The sequence below is a fragment of the Oncorhynchus nerka genome, linkage group LG4, assembly GCF_034236695.1.
Source record: "Oncorhynchus nerka isolate Pitt River linkage group LG4, Oner_Uvic_2.0, whole genome shotgun sequence".
Taxonomy (NCBI): Eukaryota; Metazoa; Chordata; class Actinopteri; order Salmoniformes; family Salmonidae; genus Oncorhynchus; species Oncorhynchus nerka.
The window spans coordinates 43,061,874-43,084,758 of record NC_088399.1 but is presented as its reverse complement, the minus strand read 5'-3'; the positions used below and the strand labels follow the sequence as shown (position 1 = coordinate 43,084,758).

The 22,885-nt window shown below is 44.3% G+C and overlaps 1 pseudogene; it reads left to right on the top strand.

Annotated features, from left to right (window-relative positions):
- Nucleotides 1–435: 435 nt before the first annotated feature.
- LOC115125548 (palmitoyltransferase ZDHHC8B-like) lies at nt 436–19,536 on the top strand (annotated as a pseudogene).
- The last annotated feature ends 3,349 nt before the right edge of the window (nt 19,537–22,885 follow it).

The following is a 22,885-nucleotide window of genomic DNA, read 5'->3' as shown; positions in this document are numbered from 1 at the left end:
TGCCCAAAATGCCAGATGGCCAGTTCGCCCCTGCCAGAGACTTGTAGTATCCCAATACAGAAGCGAAAAACCAAACTGAACTTGGATCACTGTAAAGGAGCAGAGTTTGAATAGCCTATGTTTATGTCGTTAGAATATTCAACATTTATACATTATATACTTTTATCTGTCACTATAGAGTAACATTATTGTCAATTTCTAATGACAGATCCATTTCCATGTTGAAGCAAATAACATTTGTAATCAAGAGTATGACTATGACATGAAATACGTTTTTTTTCAATTGTAAAAATAATATTTAGCACTGAAAACATACACCACATTTGAGTCTATTCTGCTATAGTGTAGTTCACGTAAGTCCTCCTTTAAACCGAGTCCAACCAATAGACAGACTCCCGATGTTGTGTCCCAAAGCTACCTTTCCCCGGCGATAGCCCCACCTATCAAATCAAGAGCCGCTTCGCTGAGTTGGTGGTTGGTCGGGCCCAGTCTGTACGGTGGGATTTCCAAGACGGGCACAGCTCGTTGGACTTTTTGACCATGGATTTGTTGCATTTGATCCATGGAGACCCAGGACAGAACATAGTGGGAATACGTCGTATCATGGATCATGTATTGTATCTCGGTGTAATCGTTTCGCTGGAATAAACTGCTGATGTTTGTGGAAAGTACAGAATGCCCACCAGCGGCAGTGAAAGAATTAAAGCCAGCGCGTTTATTCCAGTGTCCACCGCTGCAGTCCTCCTCGTCGGGTCCACCACTTTATTCTTTGTCTTTACGTAAGTTGACGATATGCCTCCTTTTGAAAATGTAGTTTGACACCAGACACGAAAGTAGCCTACCTTTTCGAAACTATTATATTCCATATCTAAAGTAGGCCTAGGCCAAGTCCACATATTTGAATTGCATATACTGTATATAGGCCAATGGGCATATCAGATCCAATGGGCATGCACAATTGCTCCAAACGGTAAAGTTGTCTCTAGGGAAAGGTTACGATAAAATAGGTCCTTTCGCTCACACACTGTGTAGAATAAGGGTCGTTTTTTAATTGATTTGGCATTTGAGTCCCTTGCCTTTGCAACCATGAAACACACTTGAAAATGACAAATAAACACAAATAATACACGTTTTGGTTTATATTGAACTGTTTATAAATGATAAAACATAATTAAAATCCTTCATACTGCAACCCTCTATGTTGATGCATTGTTTAAAGCACTTAGGAGCAGGCTTGTCACAGTAGTGGAGTTCTAGTGACATGTTTTTTGGAATTTGAATGCTAGAAAGTGAACAAAAGTATGTCATATATTGTATAGATTAATCAAAACAAAGAAGGCTATTAAAATACCTATTATTTTACCGGTATGATGTGTGAGCCTCTGTTTTATGTCACTGGGGTTACCACCTTGAAAATAACTCATTACAAAGATCTACAAGAGCCTTGAGCATTCTCTCCAGTGGCAAACTCTTTTTCAGGGAGTGGTCTATATTAAAGGAAATTATTAGCTAATCACACCCTTTAAATATGTCATACATTTGAGGATTCAGTCAATTCATTCGGTGTCAAAATCCAAAGTGTCACTTTTTAATTTAACTAGGCAGTTAAGAACAAACGACGGGCCTAGGAACAGTGGGTTAACTGCCTTGTTCGGGGGCAGAACGACAGATTTTTTACCTCGTCAGCTCGGGATTCAATCTAGCAACCTTTCGGTTGTTTGGCCTAACGTTCTTACCACTAGGCTACCTGCCCGACCCCGACTTGGGGTTAGTCCATTTAAATGAAGGGAAATATCATTGTGAGAAAAATGATTAATCATATCACTTTAGTACAGGTTTGATTAACTTAGATTTGAGCATTGTGGCCTCCATTTCAGACCATCTTAATTTACCTCAAATGTCTCATTGGTGTTACCTTCATTGGTGTTACTACTCCTACAGATGTCACAACATTGTCATAAAGGTACACACTTTTTAAGATCGTTAAGCTACCATATTAGTTGATTTAGAATGGGAAGATGTACCCAAATAAAATAAAGAAAAATGAAGTACATTTTGTCCAAAATGCCATGTCCAAGTTCCACTGTAATTCAAGAACGACCCATAAACATGTTTAGGCAAACTTCACATTCTGAATTTAGAACAGTGTTTTTTTGCCGTTCAATCTGACAGAAGTGAAATATGACACATATTTGTTGTTGAAAAAAGTCCCTTTTGTGAAATTCTGGTGTAGTTTTAATTACATATCAACATGCTATACTATTCATTAAACAGTTCAACAATACTGTACCCAAAGCTGTCTATTAGTATTTACATGTCATTGCCTAATATCATGTTGATCCTCTTAATATAAGCTACTGTAGGCTATATGAATTTGGTATGGGGACTATGTGAGTTAAGAGGCTATTTAACTATTAGGCCTATGTCTAAGGCTGATTTTCTTGTTAGGCTAAACTCAAATGTTCGGATGATTAATGTGGTGCAGTGGTTGATATAACTGTGTCCTAATCCGGAAACGTCATTATATTATATTTGATTGTGACTCAAAATATAATGAACACAACCACACCTCTGAGTGTATGTGAACATGTGTTCCTAAATCCCTTTATCTTCTTCCAGAAGGCAATGATGCTTAGAGCTTAGAGTCAGGAGTCAGTTAGAAATCAGACTGGGTCGGCTAAAGCAACACAGGTTCCCACAGGTTCCCGAATCGTACTTGTGTTCTCAAAACGACATTTTAGTCATGTGAGAATCACTACCGTGTTGTTGGGATACCAACAACAACATTTTCAACATCATCCCCTAGATTGCTAATAGCGCCTGGGTCAATAGTCCCACTGTACTACCATACCACTACAAAGGGAAGCACAGCCGTGAGCTGCCCAGTGACACGAGCCTACCAGACGAGCTAAATAACTTCTATGCTCGCTTCGAGGCAAGTAACAATGAAGCATGCATGAGAGCATCAGCTGTTCCGGACGACTGTGTGACCAGGACGTGTACTCCGAGCATGCGCTGAAGTGTCTTCACTTGCCAGTCCCTGTCTGAGTCTGTAAAACCAACATATTTCAAGACCACCATAGTCCCTGTGCCCAAGAACACTAAGGTAACCTGCCTAAATGACTACTGACCTGTAGCACTCACGTCTGTAGGAATGAAATGCTTTGAAAGGCTGGTCATGGCTCACATCAACACAATTATCCCAGAAACCTTAGACCCACTCCGATTTGCATCCCGCCCCAATAGATCCACAGATGAGGCAATCTCTATTGCACTCCACACTGCCCTTTCACACCTGGACAAAAGGAACACCTATGTGAGAATGCTATTCATTGACTACAGCTCAGCGTTCAACACCATAGTGCCCTCAAAACTCATCACTAAGCTTTGAGGGCACTATGGTGTGCAACTGGATCCTGGACTTCCTGACAGGCCGCCCCTAGGTGGTAAGGGTAGGTAACAACACATGTGCCATGCTGATCCTCAACACGAGGGGCCCTCAGGAGTGCATGCTCAGTCCCCTCCTGTACTCCCTGTTCACTCGTGCAAGGACAACAACCTCTCCCCCAACGTGATCAAGACAAAGGAGATGATTGTGGACTACAGGAAAAGGAGGACTGAGCACGCCCCCATTGTCATCGACTGAGCTGTAGTGGAGTAGGTTGAGAGCGTCAAGTTCCTTGGCGTCCACATCACCAACAAACTAACATGGTCCGAGCACACCAAGACAGTCGTCAAAAGGGCACGACAAAACCTATTCCCCCTCAGGAGACTGAAAATATTTGGCATGGGTCCTCAGATCCTCAAAAGGTTCTACAGCTGCACCATCGAGAGCATCCTGACAGGTTGCATCACTGCCTGGTATGGCAACTGCTCAGCCTCTGACAGCAAGGCACTACAGAGGGTAGTACGTATGGCCCAGTACATCACCGGGGCCAAGCTTCCTACCATCCAGGACCTCTATACCAGGCGGTGTCAGAGGAAGGCCTTAAAAATTGTCAGTGACTCCAGCCACCCTAGTCATTGACTGTTTTCTCTGCTACCACACGGAAAGTGGTACCGGAGCGCTAAGTTTAGGTCCAAGAGGCTTCTAAACAGCTTTTACCCCCAAGCCATAAGACTCCTGAACATCTAATCAAATGGCTTCCCAGAGTATTTGCATCCCCCCCTTTTTACGCTGCTGCTAATCTCTGTTATTATCACTTTAATAACTCTACCTCAGTTACCTCGACTAACCGGTGCCCCCGCACATTGACTCTGTATCGGTACCCTCCTGTATATAGCCTCGCTATTGTTATTTTACTGCTCTTTAATTATTTGTTACATTTATATCTTATTTTTTGTAGGTATTTTTCTTAACTGCGTTATTGGTTAAGGGCTCGTAAGTAAGCATTTCACTGTAAGGTCTACACGTGTTGTGTTCGGCGCATGTGACTAATAAAGTTTGATTTGATTTGAACAGTACTTCTATACAGACCCCTGTAGACAAATATGTCCCAGTTTCCACATCTGTTGGTTTACCAGCAATTTTTCAAGTGGATCCTCTAGCAGATGAGAAGTTTCCGATTAGGATCCCGATCTTCTGATCGATGCCTCTTGATTCCCACATCTGTGGAACAAGGGCTGACTGAAGACTCGGGGCGAGCAGGGAGGAGTAAACTATCGATGACTTGTAAAGGGCAGAATCAACAACCTCTGCATCATCAAGACAGTCGCTCGATGAGGAGGTGTTAACTATAGAAAGATGTTAACTTATGCTCACACTTACTGTTATGTAAATGGTAGCTGAAAAGGACCTGGCCTTGGCCCTAAAATCAAAGCATGTTCCCTGAGGCCATGGTCCAGTGTGATACCGGTGCCGGTCTGTGGAGATGGAAAGAGAAAAGTCTGAGCCTTCTGGGTAAAACACTGGGGTAATTCTCAGGTGGGAACTTGGCATAAGTGTACTAGAGTTCATGCACTTCTGATTAACTGAAATATTTTAGAACGATATATCCTCAGTGACGTGATTATGCATTGATGTGAGGAAAGAGAAAGTGGGCCACAGTGGATTGAGTTGTAAATGTACTATACTGTACTGACTGGGTTGATTTGGACTAAAGCCACGGACTTGGCTGGGGGTTATCCAATGATTTGTGAGAGAGTCTGGAAAGAGTGATTTCATACTGACATCCTCCCTATTCTTTTACTCCCTGCTGTTCAAAGACAAGGAGCTTATGGACACTGGGCTTAAGAGAGATGTGTAATCCTCTATGGCTCTGTAGGGAAGGATCTGAATCTTTAGCATGGAAGAGTCACAGTTTTCAGTCATTTTCATGTCATTGAACTGTTATATGTATCTTGTATCTGAAAGTGTCAACAGTGAATATAACAACTGAATATAAGAACTGACATGGCCATGCCTTCTGCATACCCCCAATTCACATGCTGTTTGGAATGAGGAATTCTAGAATTCTTTATGGGAAATACAATACAATGAATCATCTGATAAGTGAATGTGTAAAAAAAAAAGTAAATTCATTCCATTTTACTGCAACTCTTGGCTGCTGATGTGGCTGCTGCTGTTGAAGTTGAATTGCATCTCTTCACGTAGGCTTGTTTATTGCGTTATTATCTTGGCGGCCCCGCTGTTGTTGACTGATTCTGGGTATGTTTTTAATTGGGATTGTAAAATCAGGAATTCTTAAAAGATGAGACAATAAACATTTGTCACAAATATTTTTCTTCATAATAACAACATTTGAAATACGTATATTTTAAACCAAAGTATCAGCTATCATACCATGTAAAGGAACAACCTCCTAATGAAAACATGTTTTCATAAAAGTGCACCTAACTAGATTTATGTCAACTCCATCAGACACCATAAAAGGCATTTCATTTTTATATTTATTGTACAACAAGTGTTTAAAGGCCTTGATTGTTTCATTCTAACATTAGCTTATTCAAATATTTTGTTTTGTTTTAGAACACTGTATAATGCTCCAGGGCTAATTTCGTTAGCATTTTGGCATGTTTTTGTAGATTAAGAACTTAAAACAATGTTTATAAAGCAAACATTATGCTTTTTTTTCCCTAGCACAGCAAAGTGTTCAATAGTTGAAGCATATATTTCAGGACAATGATTAGCAATCAGTGAAGAGTTGACAAGCAACTGCCCAAGGTGACAACAGATACTCAAAACAGAGTATGTAAATACAAACATTACTTAAAATATGGATGATACATTTGACAATCCCCAACAAAAACACAATGGCTTGATTGCAACCAACAGGCAGAATTTATATAAAAACGTCCCATGTTTCATGAGCTGAAATAAAAGATCCCAGAAATTGTTCATAGGCAAAAAAAAGTTGATTTCTCTCAAATTTTGTGCACAAATTTGTTTACATCCCTGTTAGTCAGCATTTCTCCTTTTCCAAGATAATCCATCGACTTGACAGGTGTGGCATATCTAGAAGCTGATTAAACAGCATGATCATGACACAGGTGCACCTTGTGCTGGGGAGAATAAAAGGCCACTCTAAAATGTGCAGATTTGTCACACAACACAATACCAGACATGTCTCAAGACTTGAGGCAGCATACAGTTGGCATGCTGACTGCATGAATGTCCACCAGAGCTGTTGCCAGAGATTGTAATCTTAATTGATCTATCATAAACCACCTCCAACATCGTTTTAGAGAATTTGGCAGGACATCCAACCGGCCTCACAACCGTATGGCATTCTGTGAGCTTGCGGTTTGCTGATGTCAACGTTGTGAACAGAGTTTTCCATGGTGGCGGTGGGGTTATGGTATAGGCAGGCATAAGCTATGGACAACAAACACAATTGCATTTTATCGATGGCAATTTGAATGCACAGAGATACCGTGACGAGATCCTGAGGCCAATGTTCGTGCCATTCATCCACCGGCATCACCTCATGTTTCAGCATGATAATGCACGGTCCCATGTCGCAAGGATCTGTACACAATTCCTGGAATCTGTAAATGTCCTAGTTCTTCCACGGCCCCATGTCGCAAGGATCTGTACACAATTCCTGGAATCTGTAAATGTCCTAGTTCTTCCACGGCCCCATGTCGCAAGGATCTGTACACAATTCCTTGAAGCTGAAAATGCCCCAGTTCTTCCATGGCCTGCATACTCACCAGACATGTCACCCATTGAGCCTGTTTGGATCGACTTGTACGACAGCGTGTTCCAGTTCCCGCCAATATCTAGCAAATTCGCACAGCCATTGAAGAGAAGTGGGACAATTTTCCACAGGCCACAATCAACAGTCTGATCAACTCTATGAGAAGGAAATGTGTCGCGCTGCATGAGGAAAATGGTGGTCACACCAGATACTGACTGGTTTTCTGACCCACGCCCCTACTTTTTAAAAAAGGTATATGTGATGAACAGATGCATATCTGTATTCCCAGTCATGTGAAGTCCATAGATTAAGCCCCATTTATTTATTTGAATTGACTGATTTCCTTATATGAACTGTAACTCTGTAAAATCATTGAAATTGTTATATGCTGGGTTTACATGTTTGTTCAGTATAGAAGTAGTAGTATTAGAAGGCCTATATTTCATCAAAACGTTTCACATTAAATGCCAACATAGTATATGCCATTCAAAATACATTTAGGCTGTAAACTATATTTTCATTTGATTAAAAAAAGATACATTATATAACTCAATCACGATTTACTTGATTTAGTCACACAGTATGGGCAGTCCAGGGATATTTTACCCTCGATCTTGATAAGAAATGACCATATCAGACACATTTTTTTTCAAAGGCAGTTGTATTTAATGGATTACATAAATTGGAATGACTAAAACAATAAGTAGGCTTCAACATTAGTTTTCCAATCATACAACAATGTTCGGTAAATTTCCACAGTCAATTTGCCGTGCTAAACAAGAACATACTTTATTTCAGTCGTACTGAATGATTGTCAAATAGATAAATCGCCCTTACTTTGCTCAAATAGCTAGATTAAAATGTTCTGATGATAAGAGGCTGAAATCATCTTGAAAAGTGTTGGTTGCGATCAGAACTAAAAGAACACCCCGACATCTGTGTTATGGAGCGGTACATCGATGCGTCAATTGGTGATAATCTAGTGGCCATCAGTGTTTGCAATTGGCCCAACCCTTCTATCAGACGTTAGACAAAAATCTGACTGAGTTGATGTTTTACGGGGTTGACAAATTGCTAATTTTTCTTCTTTATTCAAGTGCTATACTGCATAGCAATGTTGTTTTTCTTCAGTTGTTATAACCTAATTAAAATGAACATATTTGAACCAAAAGTCATATTCTATGTTAATTTTTTATTTATTTTATTTTATTTCACATTTATTTAACCAGGTAGGCTAGTTGAGAACAAATTCTCATTTGCAACTGCGACCTGGCCAAGATAAAGCATAACAATTCGACACATACAACAACACAGAGTTACACATGGAATAAACAAAACATACAGTCAATAATACAGTAGAACAAAAGAAAACAAAAAGTCTATATACAATGAGTGTAAATGAGAGGTAAGATAAGGGAGTTAAGGCAATAAATAGGCCATAGTGGCGAAGTAATAGGCTTCCTATAGCTGACCCTACACATTTTGAAAAATTAATTTACGATTTTGAACAAATCTGACAGAGTTGACCAATGCTCTGGACAATTTTTTTAGGAATCACAGTTTTGAGAAACATATTCCTTAAAGTCAGAGAGGGCTATTGCAAGAAACTACATGAGATCCTTTGTCAGTGAATATTCATTTTAGCCCGTTTTAAAAGTTGTAAACACTTTTGGGGGGAGTTTGAAATTGGGATCCTTTGTTCTGGACAAGGGCATTTCCTGGCACAGAGCTGACATGCATGAATAATATTATAAATATTTAGAAAATTCCAAAAACAAACAGTATTTTTTTTGCTTAAATAAATGTAACAAAATATTTTTGTCCCCAAGTATAAAAATAAAAAAAGTTTTCACAACTTCCGATAATCCCTGAAATTCTGTGTTGGTTTTTGCCATCAGATGATGGATGCTGCTGTATGTGGGTAGCATGACGTTGGCGGCCAGGCAGAGGCAGCAGTCTGTCCCTAGTATTATATAATGAGGGTGAGTGGTCCGTTTCCATCAATGATCAATAGACTCGTATCTGCATTTGTAAAGAGAACATCCACACTTCAATAGAACAAACCTCTAGAGCTCTACTGCTCCAGGACAAGTGGCTGTTATTGCAGGTTTGTCTGAAGATCGCCAACAAGAGACATAAAGAACATTCCCGAAAACGTTCCCACTGAGAGATGTTTCACGATGATAAAATAGACTATGTCGGAGGTTTCTATTCCATGGACAGCCATTCTTCAAAGATAAGGTCATGTTGAAACAGAGCGTTCCAGCCCAATCACACATGCTCGTTTGTTTGCCCTTTCACGTTGGCAGTAGCAGAAGAAATGGAATCTGTAGGGACAATATTTTGCCGTTACATCATATGTAGGCCTTACATCACTGTTAGACAGCCTTTTACTCAGAGAAGGACTGTCTGTCTGTGTCTGTCTGCCTGTCTGCTCTGTCAGCAGGGACGATGTCTGTGTTTCTTTAAAAGCAGTGATGGACAGATGCCAGATTCTGTCGTTATCTCGACCAAATGCAACCCTACCTGGGTCCTTCTGAGGGAAAGGGACCTTGATTCGTCCTTGGTGCTATATGCTGCTGCAGGGAGTCCAAAGTGAATGTCAGTCAGACCTCGTGGTCTCTCAGGTTGTTACTTAGAGTATGTGCGTGTCAAAATAAAGTGCCCAAATGCAACCCCAGTCTGTTAGTACGGAGAGTAAAGCTCCAGCAGTTACTCTGATGTATCAAAGTACACGACTCACAGACAAACTGACAAACTGGTCTCTGCAAGATTTAGGACACTTTTCAATATCAAGACAAAAACCCCTCCTGTGAAGTTGGCAAGGGGAGGGACCACTGAAAGTAGGAACCTTTGGTCATCCTTCACCTGATAAACAGCCGCGTTGCTGAGCTAAAACGGAAACGGTCATCTCAGCCTTCAGAGTGTGTTTGTGTTACGTTGTTCTCTCTAAGTACTGTTACTGTGGACAATTCACAAAAGACATGCAAAGACCAGCAGTGGAAACATTACGAAATTGAACCATTACAAGCAAAGATTCTTTCAAGGGTGTTTCCTCGTAACAATTTCCCCCGGCTAATGTCAAGATTTGATGTAGCTGAGATGCTACACAATTCTGTAAAGGAGAAGCCTTTTTGACCTTTTACTTCCTTCCTGAGTTAATTATGCAACCATGTGCAGAGGGGAGGATGTCAGATGTGATACACACCCATAGTGGGTCAGATATTTATAGAATAACACTCCTCCCCAAACAAACGGTTTATTTTATGCCCGCATACGCATCGATCCCTGGATACAATGATGTAATATGTACACATATGTCTCCTTTAAGTAGACATACATAGCTGATATTCAAGCCCTGTTATAACAGTGTTATGTGTTCATTCAGTGTTTGCTGAAGCTGAAGACAAGTCATTACATTCCTAAGGGCTTATGATCGCATTTCATTCAGCATTTCTAACACTCATATTTTCTATCCATGAGATGTTTCTAGGAGCCATACACTGGAACCTAAGATGGCCCTTCGGCTGTCCCCATAGGAGAACCCTTTGAAGAACCCTTTTTCGGGTTCCAGGTAGAACCCTTTAGGGTTCCATGAAGAACCCTTCCCACAGAAGGTTCTTCAAAGGGTTCTCCTATGGGGACTGCCGAATAACCCTTTTGGAACCCTTTTTTTCCCCCTGAGAGTGTAGTTGTGAGCCTCTCTAATGCTCTTCTGTGCTTGCTGCTTGCTGTCGATGTGATAGACACTGGTAGTGATGACTAGCCTGCCCACTACTGTGCTTTACTCAGGCAGGGCAGTGTGCAGATTGGACAGCCTCAACAGCAGCTTACCCTTCTGGATGATTTAATACGGCTCTGCTGTCTGTTTCATTAGGCGCAAGGCAGGGGCTTGTCTGCCTGCATCGCCACACTGCAGCATAATGAACTCTCCCTGTGCTGTGCTCCAGATGGTCACAAACCAATGATGGGCCGGACGGCAAGGCCGCTCATGCAATGGCATCCACAGAAATAATCCCGTTGATAAGAAATCAGGCAGTCACGGATCGACCCTCTTCTAGAGCGCTCCACCTTATCTGGTGTGTCCTCTACGCTCCGCACTCAGCCCAAATGAGTTTGACTGATTTCTGCTTATTTTGAACGCAATATCATTATCTTCCATATTGTGCTCATTTTGACTAATTTTTTTCTTGTGATAGATCCATTATTTGACAGATGGGTGAGGGGGAAGAGGATTTGACCATCTAAATAATGAGTTTTGAAAAGATAATCAGTGACAGTATACCTATTCCTAATTGCCTTTTTGTCTCCTTGTTTTCCCCACCACCCATTGGCCTTGCTGGTAGAGGAGGATGATGAAAGTATTGTGCAGATACATGAACACTACTCCAGACCATGCAGACTGACTGGGCTTGGTCCCTCATATTTAGTGCTGAACACTACTCCAGACCATGCAGACTGACTGGGCTTGGTCCCTCATATTTAGTGCTGAATACTACTCCAGACCATGCAGACTGACTGGGCTTGGTCCCTCATATTTAGTGCTGAACACTACTCCAGACCATGCAGACTGACTGGGCTTGGTCCCTCATATTTAGTGCTGAACACTACTCCAGACCATGCAGACTGACTGGGCTTGGTCCCTCATATTTAGTGCTGAACACTACTCCAGACCATGCAGACTGACTGGGCTTGGTCCCTCATATTTAGTGCTGAACACTACTCCAGACCATGCAGACTGACTGGGCTTGGTCCCTCATATTTAGTGCTGAACACTACTCCAGACCATGCAGACTGACTGGGCTTGGTCCCTCATATTTAGTGCTGTCCCGCTGGCAGTTACCCCTGAATCAACCAACTTCATCCACATCCCCTATTTATACTGTAGAGTGGCTAGATATGCAGGTGCAGTATTCAGTGTACTGGGACAAGTACAGTATTCAGTGTACTGGGACAAGTGCAGTATTCAGTGTACTGGGACAAGTACAGTATTCAGTGTACTGGGACAAGTACAGTATTCAGTGTACTGCGACAAGTGCAGTATTCAGTGTACCGGGACTAGTACAGTATTCAGTGTACTGGGACAAGTACAGTATTCAGTGTACTGGGACAAGTACAGTATTCAGTGTACTGGGACAAGTACAGTATTCAGTGTACCAGGACTAGTACAGTATTCAGTGTACCGGGACTAGTACAGTATTCAGTGTACTGGGACAAGTACAGTATTCAGTGTACCGGGACTAGTACAGTATTCAGTGTACCGGGACTAGTACAGTATTCAGTGTACTGGGACAAGTACAGTATTCAGTGTATTGGGACAAGTACAGTATTCAGTGTACTGGGACGAGTACAGTGTGGACTCTGGGTAGTGCAGGGGTGCAGTATAATGCACTTATCCATGTAATCTAGCTCTCTTATGACAATTTAAGTACATCTCAAACATGAACACATTTAGTGAAACTTTGCTTCAGAGAGGACTTAAGATATAAATCCCCTCCTCCAGCTGTGGGGGAACCACTGTTCTGTTCCCCTCATTAATCTGATTTACTCAGTAGTACAATTTAGTGTTAATGTTTCAATGAAGTAAATCCTTCAAGAGGAGCATTATTCTGACAGATCAGAACTGTACAGAACTGTATTGTATTTGCCTAGGAAGGCTGTTTGTCTGTAAAGGCAGGCGTGTCTGTTGTAGCTGTATAGGTAATGGAATATGTATGGTTTCCTTTATCCTAAAGGTATGGAATAGGTTCTGTTGGGCTGTGTGTTGTGCTGTGTGCTGCAGGCTGTAGGGTCTGTGTGCTTGTCGTCTGATGGGAGGATTCCACCATCGCGGGCTGGCAGAGTGGGCTGTAATCCAGAGTCCCTAATCCTGGGATTATTGAGATTGCAGCTGGCATGGCATTACCAGGCATTCCTTTGGGGGTAACCACCCTCCCCCCACTCTACGCCACTCTCCCCCATGCGCTCATCCTTACTGGGGCTGTTCTGTGGGGGTTGGGGGGCTTGCGCCAGGTTGGGCTGGGCTGGAGTTGGGGAAAGGAGACTCTTGACTCAAAATGTTGTCAATTTCACGGTGTTCACAGTCACGGTCAGTCTATTGGGGTTCACACATATACGTTCTGCCTTCGTCACCTCCTGACCCTTCACCTTTGCAACTGTGGGGAGACAGGTTTGGGTTGTGTGTGTGGGGGGTGGGGTGGGGGTGGGGATCCACCCAGTATCTGTTTCACACTGATCACGGTCTTGTTACAGTCACTGTTACGGCCATGGTCACTAATACACAGTCTGCACTTCAATGGTAAACCACACTTCTGCTGTTGTTGCCCCTAAACATCAAATACCGACAGGAAGTAGGAGCATTATGCCATTATGACACGATGCCAGTTGTGATAATGTAAGAGGTCCAATGCTGAAACCCGTTCTGCTGTAAAACTGCAGCATGGCTTTGGACTCAATTCTATACAGATAAAAAACTATGATTGGATATTGTATAGGCTCCTCATGCCGACCTTTAATCATTATAATCCACCGTGCCTTCCCCTGTGTCCCCGTCAGTAAACCTGATTACACAGCCTTTATTTCATCTCACACTGTGGAGATATAATCATAGCATCCTCTCACCAAATCAAATTCTCCAGTTTGAACCACATTTGCATAAATGACAGTGATGGTTGTGATGGTTTCTATAAGCCCTGTGGACATATCCAGAAAAAGCCATGAAGTTGGGCATCAATCTGAATTTAGTGTCGCCGAGTGTAGTTACATTTCCCTGCCGAGGAACCAAATCATTTTGACGATTCCTTTTGATTGATTCCTACACTTGAGCCTGAGGGAGATTTATACCCCTTTCAACCAATTCAACCTAGACATATTACGGTGCATGTTCTACGTCTATACTATGACTGTAATGTGTGTGTATTGCAAAACTACTGTGTGTGTGTGTATTGTGAGTCCACTGTGCTTCAGGTCTCTTGTCTCTGTCCCAGGTGCCCGTGGCTGGCAGTGACTGTGTCAATCTACGTGCCACCATGCAGTGGCATCCTCTTCTTCTTTGTCTTGGCCAACTTCACCATGGCAACCTTTATGGATGCGGGTGTTCTCCCCACGGGTTAGTTACACTATAACTACTATATTATACACTATTGCCATCAAAGTCAACTCTGCACCTCAACGCCAGTTCCACTGCAGTTGTTCATTGTTCCCTTCTAACCAGGGACTGATTTAGACCTGGGACACCAGGTGGGTGCAGTTAATTATCAGGTAGAACAGAGAACCTGCACTGGTCTATTCACTACTGTACACTATAGTGTAACTAAACAGGACAAACATTACAGGAGGTTGGCAGGCAGTTGTTCAATTCTATTGAATTATTATCTACTAGTTATAACATACTAGTCCATTTCATTACCATGACAATATATTGATAAACTAGGCCAGGTTTATGTTAGTAATGTTAATTTTCTGCCTGAGAAGAAATTTGAAGAGAAAACATTGACACATAAAAACAAGAATATCCTGTGTTACCCAATGCCCAGTGTTGTGCCGGTGACCTATAGTTCATGGCGAGCTGTGCGTTTGGGTTTCAGCTAATGAGGACGAGGACAAGGACGATGACTTCCGCGCCCCGCTCTACAAGAACGTGGACGTGAAGGGTGTCCAGGTCCGGATGAAGTGGTGTGCCTCCTGCCACTTCTACAGACCTCCACGATGCTCCCACTGCAGTGCCTGTGACCACTGTGTAGAGGTGGGAGGGATGGAGGGAGAGGGATGGATGGAGGAGAGGGATGGAGGGAGAGGGAGGGAGGGAGAGGGATGGAGGGAGAGGGATGGAGGGAGAGGGATGGAGGGAGAGGAAGGGAGGGATAGGGAGGGAAAGGGAGAACAAGCCAGGGCTGGCGGAGAGCGGGAGGGAGGGGTGGATAGGGGGAAGTTGTGGATGTGAGACCTGCTTGGGGGGGGGTAGTGGTTGATGGTGGAGGGAGGAGGAAGGGCCTGAGGAGGGATCAATAGTGTGTGTGGCTGTAGGGTAATGGTGGGTGGGAGAAGATGATGGAGGGATAGAGGGGGAGGAAGAGAGAGATCACATTAATCAGGTTAATCCCTTTCCCCCGATCCTTAATGTCCCCGCAGCGGGGAGAGAGATGAGATTTGGAAATGGTTGGGACAATCTCTGTGTCTACACTGAGGTATATTTAGACAGCTCAGTGCCTATCAACACTTGGATGATATTTGACTTCTGTTGATAATGTCTTTCCACTGTCCCAAGATTGATCAATCCCATGTGGATGTGGCTAGCTAGACCACTCCAGAATACTGTTTGTAGCATGGGATGCACAATGTTGGGACAGAGTCATGTAATGTAGGCTACTACAGTGTGTTGTCATAATTCTCAGAGGGATTGAATGTTGTATCTAATGCTGTGTCTCATCGTGTCATAACCGCATGCAGGACTTTGACCACCACTGTCCCTGGGTGAACAACTGTATCGGGAGGCGGAACTACCGCTACTTCTTCCTGTTCCTCCTGTCACTCACGCTGCACATGGTGGGCGTGCTCTCCGGTGGCCTGCTCTACATCCTACACCATCTGGAAGACCTATGGAAGCTGCACTGTACTGTCACGTATCCTTCCTTGCACAAACTCTGTGTACTGTGTGCGTGTGTGTGTGTGTTCATACAGTATGTGCAGTATGGTCATGGTCATTCATTTCTAAAGGTCCCTACAGAGAGTCCGTGAGTCTCCTTGACTGCTGTGTCTAGCCTGGTGGTGATGAGTGTATCAGGTCTGTTCTTCATTCCTGTCCTGGGCCTCACAGGGTTCCACCTCTACCTGGTGTCTAGGGGCCGAACCACCAATGAACAGGTCAGACGCCTCTATGTAGCTCATGTTTTTAAACGACTAGATAAAAGGATTCTGGAATACATGAGGCCGCCCTCGGTCGAGTCCTCACTTTAATGAGGAAATTGTTGCCCTCTTTTCCACAGGTCACTGGGAAGTTTCAAGGAGGGGTCAACCCTTTCACACAAGGTTGCTGTGGCAACTTGGAGTATCTCATATGCAGTCCCATTTCTCCAAAGTAAGAAGCATTTGACGTTTTTATGTAAACATCATGTTTAATATAACGTATTGGAGCTCATTAGATTATCTATTTGCTTGGACCATACCAGGTATACAGCGAGGCCCATTAAGAAATCAACAGTTCGCATCATTCCTCCATTCCTGAGACCAGAGACTGACAGACAGATACCAATTATTAAGGTTGAGGATAACGGCATCCAGTGTCATGATAACCAAAATAAAGTAAGTCTGTCCACCCCAAAATACCCTCCGAAGGGAACATCCCAGATTCACATAAAGCCTCCGTATTTAACTAACTTCATCAGCAGATCAGATATGTTTAACAGTAGTGCCTTCTCTTCCACTCTCAGCGCCCGTCCACTGACGGTATGGAAGAGTCAGACATCCAACGTCTGGACACCCCACCACCTCTGCCCCCCAAACCAGATCCCAAAGTGCTGAGGAAGACACCTAGCAACACTTGAAGGTCGGGTCACATTAGTAATCTGACAACCACCGAGACAGTACCTGTATTTATGCACCTCATATTATAGAGAACATGAGCAAATGATCATGAAGAAACTCAAAACGGTCCAGAAACCCCACAAGCTGTCACTCACTGCTCTCCTACTGCACCCTGGTGGCCACATTATTCAACAGAGAGGCAGCCATGGTTTTTGTTGCTGCTTGTGTCTTCGTTGGTTTTTCTTTGTTTGTTTACTTGTGGATTTCCAACCAAGTTTCACTCGTGATGAGCTACTGAATATTTGAGCCAGCCTGATTTAGAATGTAGTTTAGTGTTTGTAGTGAAGTTCGCAGTTCTTAGTTTACAATGTACGTAGAATACTTACCGCGTATGGATTTGTGTAAACTATGCTTCTACGTCTGTTGTCTGTATATCCTGTTTATCGTTTGTCTGTATATTCTGTTAATTGTGGCAGCACCATTTCACCAAGTCAAATTCCTGTTTATGCAAATGTTTCGGCTAATTAAGGTGATTCTGAGGACAGACTTGCATTATATGTTAATGAGACACGTCACTGCCTCTTTCTGGATTAGTTCAGTCACAAATCCCAACAGACATTATGGTAATATATTTCACATTTAGTTAAATATTGATTTCCTTCTCCATCTGTGTTTGGATTCCAGAGAGTGGTTTGCATCCCAAACCAGTGACCCCTTCCCCTGGACAGACCCTGCAGCAGCTCAGGCCATTACCGCAGTCCACATCTAAGGCACCACCCCCCTCACCTGTCCATCAGGTCAGTCATATCATTCACAGCATTGACACCATTCAGATACACTGTGGATTTATCGTGCTGTGTTTTGAGCCGTTTCCACAGATCATGGTTGTGTGCTGTGTTTTGAGCCGTTTCCACAGATCATGGTTGTGTGCTGTGTTTTGAGCCATTTCCACAGATCATGGTTGTGTGCTGTGTTTTGAGCCGTTTCCACAGATCATGGTTGTGTGCTGTGTTTTGAGCCGTTTCCACAGATCATGGTTGTGTGCTGTGTTTTGAGCCATTTCCACAGATCATGGTTGTGTGCTGTGTTTTGAGAGCTTTCTAACAGACTGGCCATGTGATTCTGTGTTCTGTCGACCCTCTAACAGACTGTTGTGGCTGTGTTGTGTTCTGAGAGCTCTCTGACAGTCGGTTATGTGTTGTGATTGTGTCTAGGTGGCTGTGGCACCAGAGCAGCAAGGGGGCAGCAGTAGACGTCATGACCTGTCATCAGAACTCATCCTGGGCACATTGGACCAGCAGCTAGCCGTCCCATCCGGTCCCATGTCCGCTCCACTCCAGCTCAACTCTCTCACCCTCAACTCCCGCTCCCTCACCCTCAAACACGCCTATCGCCACCACAACAAGCTGCCGGTCTTGTACCCAGAGGGTCTGATCTCCCATCAGGTATCTCCGGGCTTGTTCCCCCCTCACAACCCCCTGTCCAACCGCAACAGCCTCTCCTATGACAGCCTGGTGAACTCAAGTGACGCCCACTACCTGGCCCAGCGAGGGGGACCCCCACTTCATTACCACCCGCACTTCATGACCCTGGGACATGACGGCAGTGTGCTGCAGCGGCCCCCTCCACACACCTACAGCCCTGTGTTCATGGGGGTCACCAGGCAATCTCCCCCAGCCCAGGGACACCTCACCCAGGGATCCCTCTCTACGGGACCTCACCCCTCAGGCCCTCACCTCCCGGGACCTCTCCCCTCAGGCCCTGATGCACAGGGACCTCTCCCAGCAAGCCTTGATCCACCGGGAGGCCTCTCCGGTCCGCTATGACAACCTCTCCAAGACCATCATGGTCTCCATTCAGGAGCGGCGGGAGATGGAGGAGAGGGACAGGATGCTGCGGATGCAGGCCAGGTCCCAGGCCCTGTACGGCTGCCCAGACATGGGGTTGTACGACATCCCCAGCAGATGCAGCCTCCCTGCAGACAGCATGCGCCTCCCAGGGTCACGCGGCCCCACCCCGCCCGCATACGGCTCCAGGGAGTTCCTGATGAGCACCGGTATTTTGGGGTACGGGGGTACGAGGTCGCCCCTCTCCAGCGCCTCGTCGTCCTCTCTGACTCGAGCCCCCAGGACTTCCAGCTCCCCCTGCAGAGCAGCAGCAGCCTGCAGAGTAAGGGTCGTTCCCCCTCCCCAGCCTACCTCCCCCCAAACAGGCAGGCCCAGCCCTCATCCTCCTCCTCCTCCACACTGCCCAGCACCCTTTCCTCTGCCTCTCCCCCAGATGCCCCCCCATAACGCCCCTTACTCACCAATGCCATGGAGGGAAAGCACTCAGCACCCTTGGGTGCCCCCAAATAGGAACTATTGAGTCTTCCTGGAGGGTGTGTGCAGCCAACCACACTACTCTGCAGTGTTAGCCTGTATATCCACAACTTCCCAGCACTGTGTAAGTGTGTCTGTGTGGGTTGTCAGTGTGTGGGAGTTGAGAGGACATCAACATGCAGTCATGGGAATCGTTTTGTACATATATTTGCACTTGGACATCTCGGTAGACAAGAGTGTGTGTTGAATATAGAGTGAGTGATAACCAACAGCATATGCAGAGATCTCAGGACAGTGGCCAATTAGCAGACAGTTGTGCCTCTTTATGCAGTCGGAGGAATCAATGAACTCAACTAGAACAGCAGACATGTACAGAGGACAGATCTTTTATTGTTGGTTTATGTGTTTTGATAATGCTTTTGAGAAAGAATGTTATGTGATGATGATGGGACATTCTATTATTCTGCGTCTGTAGAAATCATGCTTTAGTCATATTTTGTGGTTGTTTTGACAAATAAAAAAAGTCACTGTTTTGTTTCCCTTTTCTGTTATAAGCTGTTGTCATTCCGTTATTTATGATCTGTTATTGTTATCCGTTCTTGCCACCAGCTTCATGTCCACATCCCGTTTCAAATCTAACCCTAGGCTCATCCACAACCATAAAGCCTGTCGCATTCTTCCCAAGCGAAGCAGTTTGCGCATTTTTGATGATTACATTTGGTAACGTTTTAGTTCGTTTGGGTGTTCAGCTGTTTTTTCCCCCCGGCTGTTCGCGCACAAATGTTTTTCTTAAGGCAAGTCGAAGTCCGGCAGCCGAAGTCCTCGCCCCTTCATCGGTGATTGGTCAACAGTACTACTCCTAGTAAGAGTGGGAACTATGGGCGGGATTGTTTGTTGTCATTCAACTTTGAGACGACTTGAGAAATACCTAAATATCTTAGTTAGATGGTAAACTGTGCGACTAAGACCTCCTCGGTCGAAAACATCCAAATGAATGACATATTTCTTGATTTATCTTAGATTCATTCTTAATATTTTAAGGAAGTGTATACTGGCTATGTTGTTGCTACGGGGTCTCAAGAGGACAAACAGTAATTTTGCTACTTTAATCGTTTTTCAATCGAAAAAGTATGTGAGGCAAAGAGGTTCACTTCGCCTAGCCGGGTTCTGCTAGGAGCAAGCCGAGCCTAGTATGGGGCGCCTTATCCTAATAACACTAGCTTCCAGTCCACATCCCAGTTCAACTCTAACTCTAGCCTTAAACACACCCCTAACCCATAACCTTGGTTTAGCTTACTTTTATCCAAGATTTCTCTTCTGACCTACAAGGTACTGAAGCTTGGCTTCACCTGGGTCCCGCTTTGACACAAGGTGCAGGAACTGAGCTCAGGTCAGCTTTCGTTCAGAATAGTATGAGGAAATGGTACCCCCTAGTGGACTTGTGTGAGGTGCTGTGAGTAGAATAAAGAAAATTCCATTCAAAGAGTATATTTAATTTGACCTTTGTTTAACTAGGCAAGTCAGTTAAGAACAAATTCTTGTTTTCAATGACGGCCTGAGAACAGTGGGTTAACTGCCTTGTTCAGGGGCAGAACGACAGACTTTGTTACCTTGTCAGCTCGGGGATTCAACCTACCCAAATGAATGGGTAGGTAATCCTCTAGGCCTCCTTTTTGATGGGAGGCTCGCTGCGCTCAGCTAAGGGTTTCAGAGAAGTATGTGTTGGATATCTTACATAAATGAAGCCTTCGCTATTGAGGTAATTCCACTGAGATTGTGTGCTGCACCAGCATTCTGATGCGGTGATATTTCTCAGACTGCCAGTGATCGTTGCCATAGACACAGAGAGATTGAGACATCATTCCAGAACTGCAGGGCTGTAGTGAGAAGTACAGAGAACATCAACAACCGTTTACACAGAGGTTAGGTACTCAGAAAACAGGAAAAGAAGGAACAGCCGTGGTTAACAGCAGCCCCTCCCTGCTGTCACGTTCCAGTTTCTATGGTTCTGCAGTTGGCACCGGCCTTTTCTCTCATTCCATTTATGACATCACAGAACATGTATTGAGTCCCAAACAATGCACTATTCATGACCATTCATCCCTTCAGGTTAGATCACATAACAAATAGCTTATTGTCTCACTAATGACTGAAGTCTTTCCACCCTTCATTTGACGTATCCATTTTTGAAATGTAAAATTCTACCGTTCTTCAGACTCTGTGCATCCTTTCATCTTCCTTTTCTTCTCTCTCTCCTCCTGGATTGACCCCCCCCCCCATTCTTTATGAAACGGTGCCCTCTACAACCGTGACCCCACTGTGTCTATTCAGTCTGAACGAGCTCTTTTGATCTTCACCCAGCTTGTAGGAATCATGACACTTCCAACCGTCTGAAGTCTAGTGATGGGACCGCTTTAAAGGCCATTGATCAAATATTCATCTTGGTGTTCTGTTCCTGTGTGTTTTTAACTTTGGCCCAGTTGCAGACCTCTGAGATGCTGGTTTTGATGTAGTTTTAATACTCCGTTTCCCTCTCTCCCACTCTCTCCCTCTCTTTCTCCGTCTCTCACCCACTCCCTCTACCCCCCTCTCGCTCTCTCTCTCTCTCACTCGCTCTCTCTCTCTCTCTTACCCCCCATCTCTCCCTCCCTCTCTCTGCTCACTGTTTCTGTAGCCTGGGGTAAAATGTTAATGAGGAGGGCCGCTGTGAAGAGGAGGGTTTGTGGTTCGTTGAGTTTGTGAAGTGCAGCAGATGCACGCCATCATGCACACCTACATCAGACGCACGCACACACACACACACACACACACACACACACACACACACACACTCTCCTCCTAATTGATATGCTCCATCCATCAGGGTCGTCAGTGCCTTGTTGATTACCAGGTTCAGATTCCCGTGCCATTGAAGCGTTTCATTTCCTCCCTGGGCTGTTTATGATGAAGCGTTTCCTGTGGTGACACTTGACAGGAAGGCCCAGTATAAATCATAACACCTTGTGTAGTTCAGCTCTCTGGGGCCCCCTGGTTTACATTCATTATTTATCACAATTCAAAGAGACTTGTATCTCATATATTATCTATAGAACTTCAACATTCACTCGGCCCTTTGTTGGACTGTCTGCGTCGGGGGAATTTCCTTTCCTGAAGTTCCTTTTCCTGTTTTTCTGTGGATTATTCTGATTTGCAGGTACTGCTAACTGGAAGACAGCATGTCGGGCACAGTATTATTAGTAGTCGGAGTGGAGAGGCTCTCAAGCTTACTGGCTCCACTCTTGGAAAACCTCCTTCCCACTGGGCACACACTGATTGAATCGACATTGTATCCACGTCGTTTTAAATGAAATTACATTGAACCAACGCTGAATAGACATTGAATTGACGTCTGCCCAATGGGTTCTCTCAAGTCCCAGATATATGACTGTTTCTTATTTTAGTTGCCTGGTCCTGCCATAGCCTACATCAGTGTTTCCCAACCTAGGGTACTATGGGGTACATGAGTAGACTCATGTAGGGGGGGTTAGAACGGATGAAAGGGAATGTGTCTGTGTGATAGAGAGAAAGTGGGAATGAATGGATGTGGAGGAATGTAACGCTGAGCATGACAGAATGCGTGTCCATTTGAGCGCGTGATCCCCTACTGTACTGTACAATGTACTGTACGTACCATACATGCAGTGCTTCTGTGTTGGATGCATGGACATGCTGTGTATCTGTGTGGGATGCATGGACATGCTGTGTATCTGTGTGGGATGCATGGACATGCTGTGTATCTGTGTGGGATGCATGGACATGCTGTGTATCTGTGTGGGATGCATGGACATGCTGTGTATCTGTGTGGGATGCATGGACATGCTGTGTATCTGTGTGGGATGCATGGACATGCTGTGTATCTGTGTG